Genomic DNA, 19,528 nt, shown 5'->3' with positions numbered 1-19,528 from the left:
TTATCATGAAGGAATCAAAATGGACCTCCAATCTACCAGTTTTCCATGCTTGTTCTAATTCTTACTCTCTTCGTTTGAATTCTAGGCGATTGCATCACCTACTTACACAAAGGCCCATGATTTTAGGGAAAAATAAAAAACTGGAATCCACAGAAATAGCCACTCAGCTCTTAAGCCTCCTGCATCCTCCTGCATCCTCAAAGACATATGATTTTATACACTCATATTTTAAAGTCTTGCTTTAATACTTAATGACAGATTCAAATTGATTACATCAAGAACATCTGTTTCACCTGATAATACCCAGACAAAAAACTTGAACTAAAGGTAAAAGAATTTTCCAACTCTGCAATTTTCTTATAGTTTACTTGTGCTAGCTTTATTTGTATTGCCTTCAATATGAGCTTTCTCTATAGGATTCTTTTAATTCATCAGTAATCTTTGGAGAGTTAAGTTAGGTAAAACCAGAAAAAATAATATATCAGTCTTCATAATTGGATACCCACGAACTACAATATGTAGTAAGACATGGAAAGCAAGTCAACGGATTGAGTGTACCATAAGATAATGTGGAACATCCCCCTCCTGCCCTTAGAATACCTCACATACAGTATGTAATTTGTGACTCCCTGATGTTTTGTCCAAGAATGGGTGCCAGAGTCGCTCTTTTCATCAAATGTGAAAAAAGTTTGAGTTTTTATGCAAACTAGATGCTATTAAAGTTGTATCTTCTTCTAGCCTTCCAACATATTGCACTGGGTGCTTGTCTGTGGTCGATGCACACCACCCCACATCCCGCCCACAGAATGGAGCCAGTGACTGTGTAATACTACCAGACTGATATTCATAAAACTCTACTACAGATGTGTCAGTTCATTCAAGTATTTACATCATGATTCATCATGGATTTCCTCTATAAGTTCATTTTATTCCAACATTCAGAGTTTTAATATCATCTGTCCTCAGTCCCAATCACTCCTCAACACTGAAATCCTGTTTCTCTGATCCGCTTCGCCACCACACAAAGGAGTTTTTTTCTAAAACTGTCTTCCTTTTTTGCCTATACTCCAGACCAAGTTCCACTCTTTGAAGCTTTCTGTAATTATTTGAGTACACACTGCTTATTCTATTTATTCAGTTGTATTGCTCATTGTACCATATAAATTATTCATTCATTTGAAAACGCTAGCTTTGGCCTCTTTCTGCCCTCTCCCCAAACCATCTTCTTGTCTTTAGTCTTTGTTTCTTATTTGCATAAAACACTTAAATGCTTGCCCATAAGATAAAGTAAAAGAATGTTTAATATGTTGTTTTGATAGGTAGATGGCTAAATTTTGGGTAACAAAACCCAACATTAGAGTGACAAACTAAATCAAACTAATTTCTTCCTAATTTAACAGTCTGGGGAAGACAGCTTAGGATCGTAATGGAAGCACTACTTCCAGGATCATCAAGGAATCCAGAATGCTTCTACATTGCCGCTTTGCTGTATGTAGACTACACCCTTGCTTCCATGATCCAAGCTGGTTCACAAGCCCAAACATATTCTAAAATGCAGAATATAAGAAAGAGAGAAGGGAGAACAGCCTCTCCTGTGAGGGACATCTCACTTCCTTACACCACGTTGTCCTAAATTTAATCAAAGCCACACCTAGTAGTAAGGAACCAGGAAATACAGTGTTTATTCCAATGTATGCCCAGTTACAAATTAGGTATTTTGTTACCAAAAGAGAAGTGACTGGATATAGGTAGACCCAAGCTCTGTTATACAAGGACTACAGTGATCTTTGCCTATATTAACTCCATGCCTATCTCCCTAGTATTTTCATTCTTTTTACTCCCTCTACTTTAGAAATAATAATTTTTTTAGTTCCTCAATCTCCTCCTTTTTCCTGAATCACACTATCTTTATGTCTTCAGGTGCTAACATCTATTCATTCTTCACCCTTCACCTTAAGATCACCTCCTCAAGAAGTCCTGCATCAAATTGAGTCTGATTATAAAGTCCAATAGCACTCTGACTTCTTTGATACATTCATTGTACTTCTGTTTGCATGTTTAATGCTTGCTATTTTTTAATGCTTTCTATTTTTTATTGAGCAGTCCAATCAATAAAAACAGGTCAGTGTGACAGAAGTTCAAAGTACCTTGAGAAAAGATTCATCACAGAAAGTGAGAAAAGACTCCAATTTGAAAGTTCATTTTGGAAGCTGAATTTTGATCTGTGTAGGCAGAGAGAATGGGAAAAGGACGACAAAGAATACAACTTATTTACTGGATGAGCTGGATGTCATTGAAAGACCCAAGTTTATTTTTTCTCACTATTGGTTTGCAAGCTCACTCAATGGATCTATTTATCATTGTCCCTGGGATAAAATCTCAGACAAGTCCCCTATATTTTTTAGTCACTCATAGATAATTGAAATGGCCAGTTCATTTAAATAACCCCTTAACTCTGGTTAGTCCAATATACTTTGATAACTTTAAACTACTATCCAATTTAAACTATTTCTAGGAGCTTGGAAACCTGGATTAGAGGAGAGAAATTAGGAATAAAGAATTTATTTTTATATAGATGGTAGCATTATAATGTGATAGTGGTACCCTCTGGATAACTGTTGAGTCATGGCTATTTTCTCTTTTATTGGGGAATTTTGTAGATTCCACAGAAATGCTTCTGCCTGAACTCTCCAACCATAGCTCCCATAGTGCTGGCACTGGCTGGCCACTTAGTACTCCCTCATCCTCCTGTGCCTGTATTGAGATAGTTGTGCATTTCTATTTGATCCCATTGAGTGGCATAAGAGAAACAATATAAGACCAGATACCCTTTTTGGGTTTCATTATCTGGTCCCCAAGAAACACACATCTTGTTCCCTTCAAACTCTTAAACTGAAGCTCAAGCAAACATAATTACTTCTATTAACTCAATAGGAAGAGGCAGCTTTAGCCAAATCCTTTCTTTTTACGTAAGAGAAATTAGTCATGAGATCCTTAAAATTCCAAAGAAAGTGTGTTAAACTCTGAGTGGTCCTTGTGAAGATCTTTTCACTTGACTTGAGGTAAGAGAGTGGGAATAACTGTCTTCCTATGCTCCATGAAAGGGATTGGGAATCCAAAGCACACTTAAAACTTCTCTTCAAAGAAATCTCTCCTCATCTCAATTTTCTTCTGGTATAGCTTAGATGTGGCTGATGGGCGAGTCCTCCTAGAATGAGCATTACTATCTCTTAGGTAAACTGCAGAGATAAAGAAACACCTCACTCTAGAATGAAGGAATATCTGATTCCTCTTGTAGTTATAGTCTTTGTGGCCTCAAAACTAAAAGAAAGGCACTCATCTAACATATTTTAAGAAGGAAAAAAGCAAGGTTAATCTGGGAATATCTAGTCACCCTCTATTTGGAGATAACCCAATAACACCTTGACAGATTCATAAGATTCATTCATACAAACAAACAAGTATAAAATTGAGAGCTAAAGCTGAAAAGGGATTCTTAAAGATCATTCTTAAGAGTTGAAATTTGGACCTATAATATAGCTCAATAGAACTACCATAGAATTTACTGTGAGATTATTTTTAAAAACACATTATATTCCCCACCACACTTTTGTAATCACTTCAAACCTTGAAAATGATAAAATCTGCTGTAGGGACATTTCCATTAGTGACTCTATTATAATGTGATAGAATTGGATGGTCCCACTGGATTTATGTAACTCTGCATTTGGTTCCAAAATTATAGAATCTCAGAGTAAAGAAATCATGATGCACAATCTTTATTGATAATACAATGAAAACAATTTTACATGAAATTCCTGTCACATAAAAATAAGAATACTGCTAATAAGGGCAGCATGGTATCCTCTAATATAATTTTTTGATTGAAGTCACGTAATCTAGCTGAAGGAAAGTGCAAAGTAGAAAAAAATCCACAAAATAATTTAGATAGGTCAATATAAGTCCTTCCTTATGAACATTCTTTTGAAGGAACTATCTTTATCATACAATTCTAAGTCCTTATAAAATAGAAATGGAGTTGGGAAGTCATATGACTTGATTCTACAAGAACCAGTTAGTAAATCTGACTAATACTGGCATAGATATGATAATCAAATCCAGATCTATTAATGACACTGCCATGAGAAGCATATAAATATAAAAATAAGAGGACAAGAATAGAGCCCTAGGGGACCACACATTTTACAGTAACTGTTTCCGATGAGCTGCTACCCAATATAGTATGCTGTGTCTGCTGACAAAGATAATTACATTTCAAACCAATTTAATGCTGTCTCAGAATTCCAACTCACGTTTCTGAAAGTTCTAACATATATCACTGTCTACTGTGTCAAAGGTGAGTGATAGATCTAACTTTGGGTGTAGGCATCCCTTCTTTCTCAGGAACTCTTACATATCACTGAAGATAAACAAGTAGTAGTCTCTGGTAACTTAATGGGCACTCCAAAATCCATGTTGGAATTTTATCAAATATTAATCATAAATAATTTTGTCTTCAGGCAAAATATCAAACATGTTTCCATTCTTTTTTATTTTTTTTTCTAAAAGAGACAAGAATTGGAAAATCTATATCAGAATCTAGCAGGCACATGGTTGATAATCCTCGAATGTTTGTTGAATGAATGTATGCATACATGTTTATTTAACAGTCAATGAACTAGAGAAACAAAAGGCATGTGAAATATTAGCATGCTAATAGGTTATGGTATTCTCATTTCTACTAAAAATTATATTCAATATATAATTCCTTAATTACATGTATGAGCAGGGCCAAATAAGTCCTTAAAATAAAACAAAAAGCAAGAAAATAAAACTAACAAAGATTCCCCCAAAACATGCAGAGAATTTCTTGTGTATTTCTCCAAGACTTGTTTTGAATTAATACTTTTAAGAATAAAAAATAGGAAGAAGATTTTATACCTGTAGTGGGTATAAACCAAAAGCCATTAAGTTCAGGCATGTGTGAATAAAAATTGCTTTCACTCTTTTCTTTCAATCAATGACATATTCCCCAATCCCCACTGAAATGTGGGAAAGTCAGTCTATTCATTCCATCTGCTTCCCTCCAAGATGGTGGAAATGCCCACACTCATCAGTCAACACCAACTACCACAACAAATTGCTCTGTCTCAGTCCTCAGAGTCCCTTCAGTTTTGCCACTTCTGCTGTTTTAGTGCCCTTCTCAGCACCTAGTATCCAGTCTGCAGGGAGCTGCCACAAAAATCGGCTCATTTTCATTTATACACCAATTCTTTCTCTCCCAAAGTCCTTGGGAGTATATTTAGCTCGAAAGACATCTCCCTCTTTTTCTCTCTTCAAACCCTCCAGGACACATAACTTATTCTCAATGAAACTGGTTTTAGTCAAGATAAGCCAGGAAGGAAAATGTATTAGTTAAGAACAAGTTGAGTTACTATCACAAAGTAATCAATAATACGGAGACTGAAATAATTCAGTTCATTTCTCTTTCATATAATATCCACAGATAAAAGATCCTTTACTAATAGGGGAGCTCTACTATCTTCACCCCAGGTGGCTCTGTTTGGGGATCAGGATGGTTGTTCCAGTGTTCATCTCCTCCTACGGAAAGGAGAAAGGGACTTAAAGGGAACATGTGCATATTTCTTTGTAGGGACATAATTTGGAAGAAAGACTGGTTTCACAGAGTTGTGGCCAGTGCAGTCACATAGGCCTTATGCTCAGAAGGGAGACCCAGGCTGGGCTTTAATGCTCTGCAGCCACCATATTATTTTTTTAATTATTAATAATTTTATCTTTGAATTTCTGTTTTGCAAGAGAAGTTCAATGGGACAATGGAGCATGTGCTAGGGGCATGGAGCCTTGGCTCACTATTGATTCTACCTCCCTGTGATGTCCCCTCTTGAGATAGCCTTGGACACTCTCAGCCTCACCCCACTCAGCAACTGCTGCTGTCCCCCACTCCCCAGCAGGGCTTCGCCTATTATAAATAAAGTTTTTTTTTATTATGTTCAGTTAGCCAACATTATAGTACATCATTAGTTTTTGATGTAGTGTTCAATGATTCGTTAATTGCGTATAACACCCAGTGCTCATCACATCACGTGCCCTCCTTAATACCCATCACCCGGTTACCTTGTCCCACCACCCCCTCTGTAACCCTGTTTGTTTCCTGGAGTTGAGAGTCTCTCATAGTCTGTCTCCCTCTCTGATTTCTTCCCACTCAGTTTTCCCTCCCTTCCCCTGGGGTCCTCTGGGCTATTCTTTATGTTCCACATGTGAGTGAAACCGTATAATTGTCTTTCTCTGCTTGACTTATTTCACTTAGCATAATCCCCTCCAGTTCCATCCATGTCGATGCAAATGGCAGGTGTTCATCCCTTCTGATGACTGAGTAATATTCCATTGTATATGTGGACCACATCTTCTTTCACTTTATTAGGAACTGTCAGTCTGTTTTTCAAAGTGGCCACACCATTCTGCAGTGTTACTGGCAATATATGGGAGGTGCAGTTGCTCCACATCATCATCACACTTGATATTGTCAGTATTTTTTATTTTAGCCACTTTCATAGTTATGTAGTGGTATTTAGTTTGGGTTGTAATTTAAAATTTCCTAATGGAAAATCATGTTGAATGTATTTTATGCACTTATTCTCCATATTTATATCCTCTTTGGTGAAATATTTGTACAAGTTTTTGCCCATTTTTTTAATTGGGTTGTTTCCTTATTGTTGAGCTCTAGGAAGTCTTTATATTTTCTGGATATAAATTATTTGTCAGATATATGTCTTGGAAATATTTTCTCCTGGTCTGTAACTTGGCTTTTTATTCTCTTGACAGATTAGCAAAGAAAATTTTCTAATTTAGATGAAGTCCAATTTTTCTGTTGTTTTTCTTTTATGGTTTATGTTTTTAGAGCCATTTCTAAAATTTATTAGCCTAACCCCAAGTGAAAAAGATTGCCTCTTCTGCTTTTTTATTAAGAGTTTACAGATTTATATTTTACATTTATATATAAGATTCATTTTGTATTAATACTTATATAGGGAATGAGGTTTAAGTCCGGGTTTATGTGTTTGCAAACAGATGACCAATTATTCCAACATTGTTTATTAACAAGACCAATCGTCTCTGTTTAATTGCTCTGCACCTCTGTCAATAATCAAATGGCCATATTCAGTAGGTCTATTTCTTTACTCTCTATGTGGTTCCATTGATTCTTCTGTCTGTCTTTTTGCCAATACTACACTGTCTTCATTAGTGTTTATAATGTCTATTGATCAATTATTTTTTATTCAAAAAAGTTTGTTTAGTAGCATGTTTTCTGTGGGTAGCTGATGTTATCAGAGCCCTTGGAGAAGAGAAGGTTTGATTTGGTTGGGATGGGCAAATGGTCAGAGAGGACAATGCTTATCAGTATGGACAGAGTGTATATATTGGGTTAAGGAGCATATCTAGAAGTGGGTGGATAGTAAAGGCTGATATTGCTCACTTGCTCTTTTATTTTTTAATATTTTACTTATTTATTTAATTGACAGAGAGAGAGAAAGAAAGAGACAGCATGAGAGGGAACACAAGCAGGGGAAGTAGGAGAGGGAGAAGCAGGCTTCCAGTCGAGCAGGGAGCCTCATGCGGGGCTTGATCCCAGGACCCTGGGATCATGACCTGAGCCGAAGGCAGTAGCTTAACCAACTGAGCCACCCAAGTGCCCCGATATTGCTCACTTGAAAATGAACAACAATCATTCTTTGTGTATCCTCGTGGAGTTTCACTCTATCCGTGTGCATCCTAATCCACAGAAGATACTGAAGGTGACAGATGCAGATATCTAGACCAGATATCTGGAGCTTTTTCTACATAACTCCCTCTATTTTGGAACTATTTGCTGAAATTTCTAGCTGTCTCCATTTCTCTGAACTCCAATTTCCAGCTCCAAAACTCAACAAGGCCATCAGACTCTGGATTCTCTTTGGTGTGCCCACACTCTAAAAACTGCCACCAACCAGAAATCCTAAGTGCTATTAGGGCTTACCATCTTTGTTTTCTTTTTCTCAAGGATAAGTCCTTCACTGTCACTGTCCAATGTATGAAACAGTTGCCTCATATACTTTTCCTGCTTTCTAGTTGTTCACCTTAGAAGGTTAAGGCCAATACTTATTTCTCAATCAAAGCAGGAAGCAAAAGTCATTTTTTTATTTATTGAATGTTAGGTTAGGTGTGTGTGCATGTTTGTGTCAATAACAGAATTGTTATAAATATTTATACGCAGATATTTGAATGAACATAACTTTTCTCCACATGATTGCTAAATTGGGTAAGGGTATGGGAACTTTCTAAGATACATTTTTGTAGAGTGGTTTTGCCATTTTCATTCTCACTACCAATGGATGCCAGTTCCATCTGCTCCATATCTATATGATTGGAATCATCAGTTTTTATTTTTTTCCCATTCTATGCAGTGTGACTTTAACTTACATTTTGCTAATGGTTAATGATATTGAGCATTTTTTGTGTGATTTTCCATCTGTATATTTTCTCTGATGATGTGTCTGTTTAAATCATTCAAACATAATTTTAATTGAAATGTTTGTTTCTTATTGTTGAGTTTTGAGAGTTCTTTATGTATTCTGGATACAAATCCTATACCAGAGCAAATATTTGCAAATATTTCACCCAGTTTGTAGCTCATGTTTACATACCCTTAACAGTATCTTTCAAAGGCTTATATATTTAATTTTGATAAAATTTAACTTGGCATTTTTTTAAAGATTTTATTTATTTATTTGAGAGAGAGAGAGAATGAGAGATAGAGAGCACGAGAGGGAAGAGGGTCAGAGGGAGAAGCAGACTCCCCGCTGAGCAGGGAGTCCGATGCGGGACTCGATCCCAGGACTCCAGGATCATGACCTGAGCCGAAGGCAATTGCTTAACAAACTGAGCCACCCAGGCGCCCAACTTGGCATTTTTTTTTAACAGATCATGCTTTTTGTTTGTTTTACCTAAGGAAGATTTACCTAAGTCAAGATCACAAAATTGTTTCCTATATTTTTCTTGAAGTTTTCTAATTGTGTGCATTATTTTTAGTTATATGATCCATTTTGAGTTAATTTTTGCTAATTTTTATTTTATTTGTTAATTTTTCTTTTTATTTTTTTAACATATAGAGATCCAATTTTTCCAGCACAATTTGTTGAAATCACAATTTCTTTATTGAATTGCCTTTATATCTTGTCAAAAGTCAACTAATTATATTTGTGTAGGTTTATTTCTGGACTCTGTATTATGTTCCATTGATCTATATGTCTATCATTCTATCAATATTATACTAACTAGTTTATTCAACATCTTGGTAAGTCTTAAAATAAGGTAGTGTAAGTTCTAAACTTCATTTTTTATTTTTGTTTATGCTTTTCTAGCTACTGTGTCTTCCTAAATACATTTTAGAAATAATTTGATAATCCAATCTTAATTGGATTTTTTGGGGGGGAACTGCTTTGAATCTATGTGTTATTTTGGAGAGAGGTGACATCTAAGCAATATTGAGTTTTCCAACCCATAAACACATATTTCTCCATTTGTGTCTTCCTGATTTATTTCATGTTTTATAGTTTTCACTAAACTAACTATAGTTTCACTATAGTTTTATAGTTTTCACTTACATATATTTTATTAGATTTATATATAAGCATATTATTTTCAGCACAATTACAAGTAGTGTATTTTAATTTAAATTTCCAATTGTTTATTAGTTATATAGAAATAACTCACTTTTGTATATTGACTTAGTATTCTACAACCCTGTTAAATTCGCTTATTATTTTTAATAATTTTTCTGTAGATTCTTTGAAGTTTTCTATGTAGACAACATGTTGTCTGTGAATGGAAACAGTTTTAGTGCTTTTTTCCCAACTTGTGTGTTTTTAATACATTTTTTAACCCTACTATATTGTTAGGACTTCCCATAGTATGTTAAATAGGAGTGGTGAGGACATTTCTTCTTTAGTCCAAATCTTAGGTGAGAGGAATTTAGTCTTTAACCATTAAGGGCAATGTTACCTGAAAGAGTTTGTGAGGATGTCCTTTATCAGGATGAGGACACCCCCTTTTACTCATGGTTTGCTAAGAGTTTTCGAACATGAATCAATGTTGAATTTGGTCAAATGCTTTTTCTGCATCTATTGAGATCAGAGGTATGTTGGTAAATGTTTAACAACTGACATTCTGGGGAGAAGAAAACTATGAATAGTGCTCCTATGAACAGTCACGTGTAAATATCTACTTACATATCTGTCTTCAAGTCACCCCAGTTTTCTTTTGATTAGTGTTAGTATGACATGTTTTTTTTCACGCTTTTATATTTAACTATTTGTGTTTTTGTATTTTTGTAGGCAGCATATAGTTGGGTTTTGCTTTTTTTAACCCATCTAAAAAAACAAACAAACATTTGTTTTAAATTTATTTGAGGTGCTTAAGCCATTTGTATTTAATATGTTATTGATATTCTTTAGTTTAAATATACCAGGTATCTATTTGTAGTCTATGGTATCATCTTTTTCTTGCACCATTTTTTTCCTTTTGTCCTGCCTCCTTTTGGATTAATTTTATCTCTCTTATGATTCCTTTTTTTTTTGATCACTTAAGGTTGATGAACTATCTCTCTATCAAATGTTCCTTCAAGTAGTATTACACCATTTCAAATAGAGCATAAAAATCTCAAAAGAGTATATTTCAATTATCTCCTTCTTGGCTTTTGTGTTACTGTCATACATTTGTTTCTATCTATGTTATAAGCCCTATTATACATTATTATTTTTGTTTTAAGCTGTCAATTATCTTCTAACATGATTTTTTAATAAAAAAATCAATTATTTTACATTTACCCTACCTTATTATATTACTACAAATAATTATACTTTATCATTATATAATTGCCTTTCTAATGCTCTTCATCTTTGTGAAGATCCATAGTTCTAGATGGGCCTTTTTTCTTTCTGACAGATGGACCTTTTTTTTTTTTTTAAATTACTTCATTCAAAATTGAAGGCAAAATAAAGATTATTTAAGACATATACAAACTCGGGTGCCTGGGTGGCTCAGTTGGTTAAGCAACTGCATTCGGCTCAGGTCATGATCCTGGAGTCCCAGGATTGAGTCCCACATTGGGCTCCCTGCTCATCAGGGAGTCTGCTTCTCCTTCTGACCCTCCCCCCTCTCGTGCTCTCTCTCTCAAATAAATAAATAAAATCTTTTTTTAACAAAAGATATATACAAATTAAAAGAATTCACCATTGCATACTGTTATCCAACAAAAATATAATGCAAAGCACATAATCTTTAATTTTATAATACTTACAAAGCTAAAAAGATTGAGTTCAATTTTAATAATACATTTTATTTGACCCAATGTAACCAAAATATTATTTCAAGATAGTACCATTAAGAAATAACAAAATATTTTGGGGTGCCTGAGTGACTCAGTTGTTAAGCGTCTGCCTTTGGCTCAGGTCATGATCCCAGGATCCTGGGATTGAACCCTGCATTGGGATCCCTGCTCAGCAGAAAGCTGGCTTCTCCCTCTCACACTCCCCCTGCTTGTGTTCCCTCTTTTTCTGTCTCTCTCTCTGTCAAATAAATAAATAAAATCTTTTTAAAAAAATAACAAAATATTTCACATTATTTTTTGCACTAAATCTTCAATATCTGATGTGAATTTTATAATTACAGCATATCCTAATTTGGCGTAGTCACATTTCCAGGGCTCAAAAACCAGGCACGGCTACTGGCTATTGTTTTGGACATCATAGGTCTAAATTATCATGATTGGCTTAAAACAACCATGGTCACTTTCCTAGGGTTGGAAATAGGAACCCTAGGCAAGATAGAAAGTACTTAATGTATATTTTGTAGGCAATTATCAATGTGTAGGACACAAAACTCATATCTCCGTTTCCTATGACTTCTCAGTTATACCACTCTGAATGTATGATCATCTTGGATTTATGTTGCCTAAAATTTTTGATAAGGTAGGACTATATCTACAAGGGGCTATGAAACCAGCTAACCAACCTTTATGTGGTGACAACTTATTACCACTTTCCTTAGTTCTATAATACAAAAAAAAAAACAAAAAACTGAACAAATTATCCATGTACTGCATGTACCTAGTACCTGGCCCAAACCTCTCAGCAAAAGTGTGCTGACATAGATTTTCTGCTCATGACCTAATTGTTGATGGCATTCAATTCTCTAAGAAATCTTTTTCTAAGGTCTTGCAAGCAAATAAGTATAAATTACTTAAATCTCTAATTCGTCAAGTTCTTTGGTTACCCATTTGTACTACATGTGCTCAGGTGTTAGAGTGAAGAGGAAAGATTTATCTGGTTGATAAACCTCCTGTTAACCTGAAAGAGTATATCTACTGTGGAACCTGCTTCTTTGGAAGGAGTGAAGGGGTGACATTTAAAATCAATTCTCCCAGTAGTCTAGCAGATTCTCTGATAAAAGATTTCCCTTCACAGAACTATTGAGGCTTTATACTAAAATATGCAAACATTTAAAACAATATGGTTTAATATGATAACCCATGTATATATAATCACCTCACATTAAGCAGATATTTAAGGAGCAAAATTTGAGATCTGATATGGAAGCAGATGAAATGGCACATAGAGCATTGTTCTCTAACATCCTTCATCTTCTAATTTTATTTTTAGAAAAAAATGACAGTTCTTTATCTCTTTCAAACTTACATAGAAAAGGATTACTGTAATTTATAATTCAAAAAACTAAGCTAAATTAAACTATGCATAGCAGCCTTGCATAATAAAATAGCTTAATACACATAGACCTGTATACAAGACATGATATCCAAATGTTTTTAGTGGCAGCAATATACCTTTGTTATCAGTATTTTCATTCAATTGCAGTACTTAAAAAAAATCTCAAAGTCTTTATACTATGGAAAAATAAATGCCTTCTGGAAAATCAATTAAAAATTTAATAAATTATGTAACAGTTAACTTCCAGCATCTTATAGTTTTATTTAAATAAAGTTAAAAGTCACAGTATAGTCTATATGATAAAAATAATGAGTTGAAACATTTTAGAATCTTTTGCCAGTATATAATTCATATTCAGAGACCATATGAAACTCAGATTGTTTTCCAGTATTCATCACTGGGGTATATTGGAGTAATTTTTTTAAATGGAGAAATACAAAATAATATTCACATGATGAGAAATATTTTTATCAAAATGAAATAATAATATTGAATTGTTCTGCATTAATCATAACTGGATTAAAATACTCTTAATTAAACCCCTCTTAGGTTACATTATAACATGACACCTAAAAGATACATTTTAGAAAACATATATTTGAGGGAAATGCTCCATAAGGGAAGCTAAGCATCAAAATCTCAAGCTTGAAGTCTTGCATACTGTCTGCTCTGGAAAAGCATAGAGAAAAAAGTTGGTAAGACCACCTCACAAATCTTTATCAAGGGTTTCTCAACCTCATCACTATTGACTGGAAAATTGATGTGGGAGCTGTCCTGTGCCTTGTAGATTATTTATTAGCATTCCTGACCTTTACCCCTTAGGTGCCAGTATACCCATCCAACAGTAAAAACATTACCAAATGTCCCTTGGGTTGGCAGTGGTGAATACACTCCTACTTGTGATCCATAACTAGTCCCTAGCACCAGTTAAACCTAAAGCATACATCCAAAAGTAAACTCAGAACTGAACCTCTCAGAGTGCCTAATGAGTTCTATATTCAAATACATGTGAAAAATGTATGTATCAATATTTTTTAGAGGTCCACAAGATATTCACTGAGAGGAAATTAAAATGAAGTGGTCAGAGGGAAGCTGGGAAGATGACAGAATAGGATGACCCTAAGCTCACCTTCTCCTACAGAAACAACTAGATAACACTCACATGAGCATAAGTAGCCCAGAAAATGACCCAAAGACTGGCAGAACAAACTCCACAACTAAAGGTAGAAGAGTCCACAATGAAGAAAATAGGAAGGGTAGAGATGTGGTATGGGAGGGAACAGAACCGTGGCTATCTGTAGTTGGGGGTAAGCCAGGGGCACGGTGAAGGGTGAGAAATAGAGTATCACACAGGGGAATGCACACAGGGAAGATGAATCCTATAACATCTGGCTTTGAAAGTGAGAGCAGCTGGGGACATCTGGGTGGCTCAGTCGGTTAAGCGACTGCCTTCGGCTCAGGTCATGATCCTGGAGTCCTGGGATCGAGTCCCACATTGGGCTCCCTGCTCAGCAGGGAGTCTGCTTTTCCCTCTGACCCTCTTCTCTCTCATGCTATCTCTCATTCTCTCTCTCTCTCAAATAGATAAATAAAATCTTTAAAAGAAAAAAGGCGTCTGCCTTCGGCTCAGGTCATGACCCCAGGGTCCTGGGATCAGTCCCACATCGGGCTCCCTGCTCAGCAGGGAGCCTGCTTTTCCCTCTGCCTGCCGCTCCCCTTGCTTGTGCTCTTTCTGTTTCTCTCTCTCTCTGACAAATAAATAAATAAAGTCTAAAAAAAAAAAAAAAAAGAAAGTGAGAGGGGCTGAATTTCATGAGTTCTTACAATCAGGAGGACTTAAAGTCTAAAATTTTAGAAATCAGCAAGCTCAGCTCTGGGAGAGCCTGGAGGGTGTTTGGAAGCTGAGTCCCAGGACAAACAGCCAGCAAAGATACAGCACAGAAGCAGCAGTTTGAAAAATGCCTGGGGCACTTGGGAGAGACATTTATTTATTCATCTCAGCTTGGCTGAGAAAGGCAGAGATCTCAAGGAGACACTTCCAGGAACAAAGGAGCTAACAGGCACCATTTCCCTCCCCTGCTCTTCAATATAAATACACAGCCACCTGTGGGAACCAGTGGAGCACACACACTCACTACCTAACATTTTTACACCAAGCCCCACCCCACCCCATACCACTCTGATACTTCAATGGATCTGCCCTTTTCAGTCACTCCAGCCATGACTGCCTCAGTCCTGGTGCTGTAGGTCCCCTCCCCCAAAAGACCAGTGCATACCCTGCCAGCACCCTGTCTCCCAACCCAGGGTCTCAGTTCCAATGGTGGCAGTGGGAGGTCTCATTTCACAACCAGACCAGCACAACCTTGCTAAAATACACCCCACCCAGTGAGGGACCAAATATAGCCCAAAACTGGCAAAGAGAGCCTCTGCAGACAACAGATCTGAAGGAAAAAGCCACCAGGATGCAATGGCAGGGCACATACAACACACACTGGAAATACTCTCTGAAGCTCCAGGTCCTGGGTAACATGGGACATAGTATTGCAGGGCACCAGAGAACCTCTTCGTCACTGTGCTCAGTGGGGAGTGTGCTTGAGATTCTCTCCCTCTGTCCCTACCCCCACTTGCTAACTCTCTCTCTCTAAAATAAATAAATCTTAAAAAAAAAAAAAATACAGTTACATACAAGGGAAAACTCCATAAGGCTATCAGCAGATTTTTCAGCAGAAACTTTGCAGGTCAGTGTCATGATATATTCAGTGCCAAAGAAAAATCTGTAGCCAGGAATACTACATCAAGCAAGGCTCTCATTCAAAATAGAAGAAGAGATAGTTTCTCAGACAAACAAAACTAAGGGAGTTCATGACCACTAAACCAAGAAATAGTAAAGGAAACTCATGGAGTGGAAAGGAAAGACCATAAATGAGAGTACAAAGGTAGGAAACACAAAAGCAGCAAAAATTAGTATATTGTAAAAATCAGTCAAGGGTTTCATAATATAATAGCATTTAAAATATGCCACCATATACCTAAAATGTGGGTGGGAGAGGAGTAAAGAATGGGTTCAAACTTAAGCAACCATCAACTTAATATAGACTGCTATATGCTAAAGAGGTTATATACAAACCTAATGGCAACCACAAATAAAAAACCAGTAATAGATATAAAGAATAAGGAGAGGGGCACCTGGGTGGCTCAGTCGTTAAGCATCTGCCTTTGGCTCAGGTCATGATCCCAGGGTCCTGGGATCGAGCCCTGCATCGGGCTCCCTGCTCGGCAGGAGGCCTACTTCTCTCTCTCCCAGTCCCCCTGTTTGTGTTCCCTCTCTCACTGTGTCTCTCTCTGTCAAATAAATAAATACTTAAAAAAAAAAGAATAAGAAAGAAATCCAAGTATATTAAGAAAGAAAACCAATAACCATGAAAGCAAGAAAAGAAAGGAACAGAGAAAAACTACAAAATAACCATAAAACAAATAACAAAATGGCAATAAAAACATACCTACCAATAATTACTCTGAATGTAAATGGACTAAATTCTCCTATCAAAAGACATAGAGTGACAGAGTGGATAAAATAAAAAATAAAAAAATAAAAAACAAGGCTCATCTATATGTTACCTACAAAAAATTCATTTCAGATGTAAAGACATCTGCAGATTGAAAGTGGGGACCGAGAAACATTTATCATGCAAATGGATGTCAAAAGAAAGCTGGGGGAGCAATACTTAGATTGGACAAAAAGACTTTAAAACGAAGACTATAACAAGAGACAAAGAAAGGCACTAAATAATAATAAAGGGGATAATCCAACAAGAAGACATAACAATTCTGTACTTATGTACCCAACATGAGAGCACCCAAATACACAAAACAGCTAATAACAAACATAAAGGAACTAATCCATAATAATACAATAATGGTAGGGGTTAAATATTCTCCAGAATACATCACATTTTAGGCCACAAAACAAGTCTCAGCAAGTTCAAAAAGATCAAAGTCATACCATACATTCTTCTGATAACAATGCTAAGAAACTAGAAATCAACCATAAGAAAACAATCTGAAAGAGAACAAATACATGGAGGTTAAATAACATGTTACTAAACAATGAATAGGCCAACCAGGAGATCAAAGAAGGAAAAAAAATCACATAGAAATGAATGAAAATGAATACACAACAGTCCAAAATTTTAGGGATGCAGCAAAAGGGGTTTAAGAGGGAATCTTATAGCAATACAGGCCTACCACAAGAAGCAAGAAAAATCTCAAATAAACTACCTAGGAGTTTATGCCCAAAGAAGCTAGAAAAAGGAGAACAAACAAAAGCCAAAACCAGCAGAAGGAAGGAAATAATAAAGATTAGAGCAGAAATAAATGATACAGAAACTAAATAAAACAATAGTACAGATCAGTGAAACCAGGAGCTGGTTCTTTGAAAGGATCAACACAATTGATAAACAAGGAAGGAAGGAAGGAAGGAAGGTAAGAGGAGAGAGAGGAAGGAAGGAAGAAAGGACTCAAATTGGACAACCCAGAAGAAAAGGGTAAATTCCTAGAAACATATAACCTACCAAAACTGAAACAGGAAGAAATAGAAAAATTTGAACAGACCAATAACCAGCAATGAAATTGAATTAGTAATAAAAAAAAAACAAACTCCCAACAAAAGTCCAGGACCAGAAGGCTTCACAGGTGAATTCTACCAAACATTTAAAGAAGAGTTAATGTCTATTCTTCTCAAACTATTCCAAAAGAAAAAAAAAAAAAAAAAAGAGGAAAGAAAACATCCAAATTCATTCTATAAGACTAGCATTACCTAATACCAAAATTAGATAAAGACACCACAAAAAAAGAGAATTGCAATATCCCTGATGAACACAGATGCAAAATCCTCAAAAAAAATACTAGCAAAACAAATCCAACAGTACACTAAAGAAACCATTCACCATAATCAAGTGGGATTTATTCCCAGTATTTAAGAATGGTTCAAAATTTGCAAATCAATCCACATGACACATCAGATCCATAAGAGAAAGGATAAAAACCATCTGATCATTTCAATATATGCAGAAAAATCATTTGACAAAGTACAATATCTTTTCATGATAAAACCCTCAATAAAGTAGGTTTAGAGGAAACATACCTCAAAATAATGAAAGCCATATATGAAAAACCCACAGTTAATATCATCCTCAACAGGGAAAAACTGAGAACTTTTCCCCTAAGGTTAGGAACAAGACAAGGGTGTCCACTCTCACCACTTCTATTCAACATAGTACTGGAAGTCCTAGCCTCAGCAATCGGACAATAAAGAGAAATAAAAGGCATCCAAATCAGTAAGAAGGAAGTACAATCTTCACTATTCACAGATGATGCAATACTATATAGAGAAAACTTAAAAGACTCCACCAAAAAACTGCTATAACTGACAAATGAATTCAGTAAAAGTATAGGATACAAAATTAATGTACAGAAATCTGTTTCATTTCTATACACCAATAATGAAGTAGCAGAAAGAGAAACTAAGAAAACAATTCTATTTCCAATTGCACCCAAAATAAGAAGATATCTAGGAATAAACCTTAACCAAAGAGGTGAAAGCTCTATACTCTGAAAGCTATAAAACACTGATGAAATTGAAGATGACACAAAGAAATGGAAAGATATTCCATGCTCATAGACGGAAGGAAAAAATATTATTAAAATGTCTATACTACCCAAAGCAATCTACAGATTTAATGCAATTCCTATCAAGATACCAACAGCAATTTTCACAAAACTAGAACAAACAATTCTACAATTTGTGTGGTACCACAAAAGACCCCCAATAACCAAAGCAATTTTGAAAAAGAAAAACAAAACTGGAGGTATCACAATTCTAGACTTCAAGTTACATTACAAAGCTATAGTAATCAAAACAGTACGGTACTGGCACACAAATATAGACACATAGATCAATAAAACAGAATAAAAAAACCAGAAATAAACCCATAACTGTATGGCCAATTAATCTTCAACAAAGAAGGAAAGAATTTAGAATGGGAAAAGGACAACAAATGGTGTTGGGAAAACTGATGGCAACATGCAAAAGAGTGAAACTGAACCACTTTCATTCACCACACACAAAAATAAACTCAAATGGATTAGAGACCTAACTGTGAGACCTGGAACCATAAAAATCCTAGAAGATGGCACAGGCAGTAAGTTCTCCGACATTGGCCATAGCAGTATATTTCTAGATATATCTCCTAAGACATGGGAAATAAAAGCAAAAATAAACTACTGAAACTTCATCAAGATAAAAAGCCTCTGCACAGCAAACAATCAACAAAACTAAAAGACAACCTACTGGATGGGAGAAGATATTTATAAATGACATACCCAATAAAGAGTTAGTATCCAAAATATATAAAGAACTGATACAATTCAACACCCAAAAAACAAATAACCCAATTAAAAAATGGGCAGAAGACATAAACAGACATTTCTCCAACGAAGGCATCCAGATGACCAATAGCCACATAAAAGATGTTCAACATCACTCATCAGAGAAATGCAAATTAAAACTACAATGAGATATCACCTCACACCTGTCAGAATAGCTAAAATCAAAAACACAAGAAACAACAAGTGTTGGCAAGGATGTAGAGAAAAAGGAACCCTTGTGCACTACTGATGGGAATGCAAACTGGTGTGGCCACTGTGGAAGACAGTAGGGAGGTTGCTCATAATGTTAAAAATAGAAC

Source organism: Callorhinus ursinus, unplaced genomic scaffold, assembly GCF_003265705.2.
Source record: "Callorhinus ursinus isolate GAN/ISIS: 27379988/994484 unplaced genomic scaffold, GSC_fseal_2.0 scaffold3, whole genome shotgun sequence".
NCBI lineage: Eukaryota > Metazoa > Chordata > Mammalia > Carnivora > Otariidae > Callorhinus > Callorhinus ursinus.
This window is presented reverse-complemented; position numbering follows the sequence as displayed.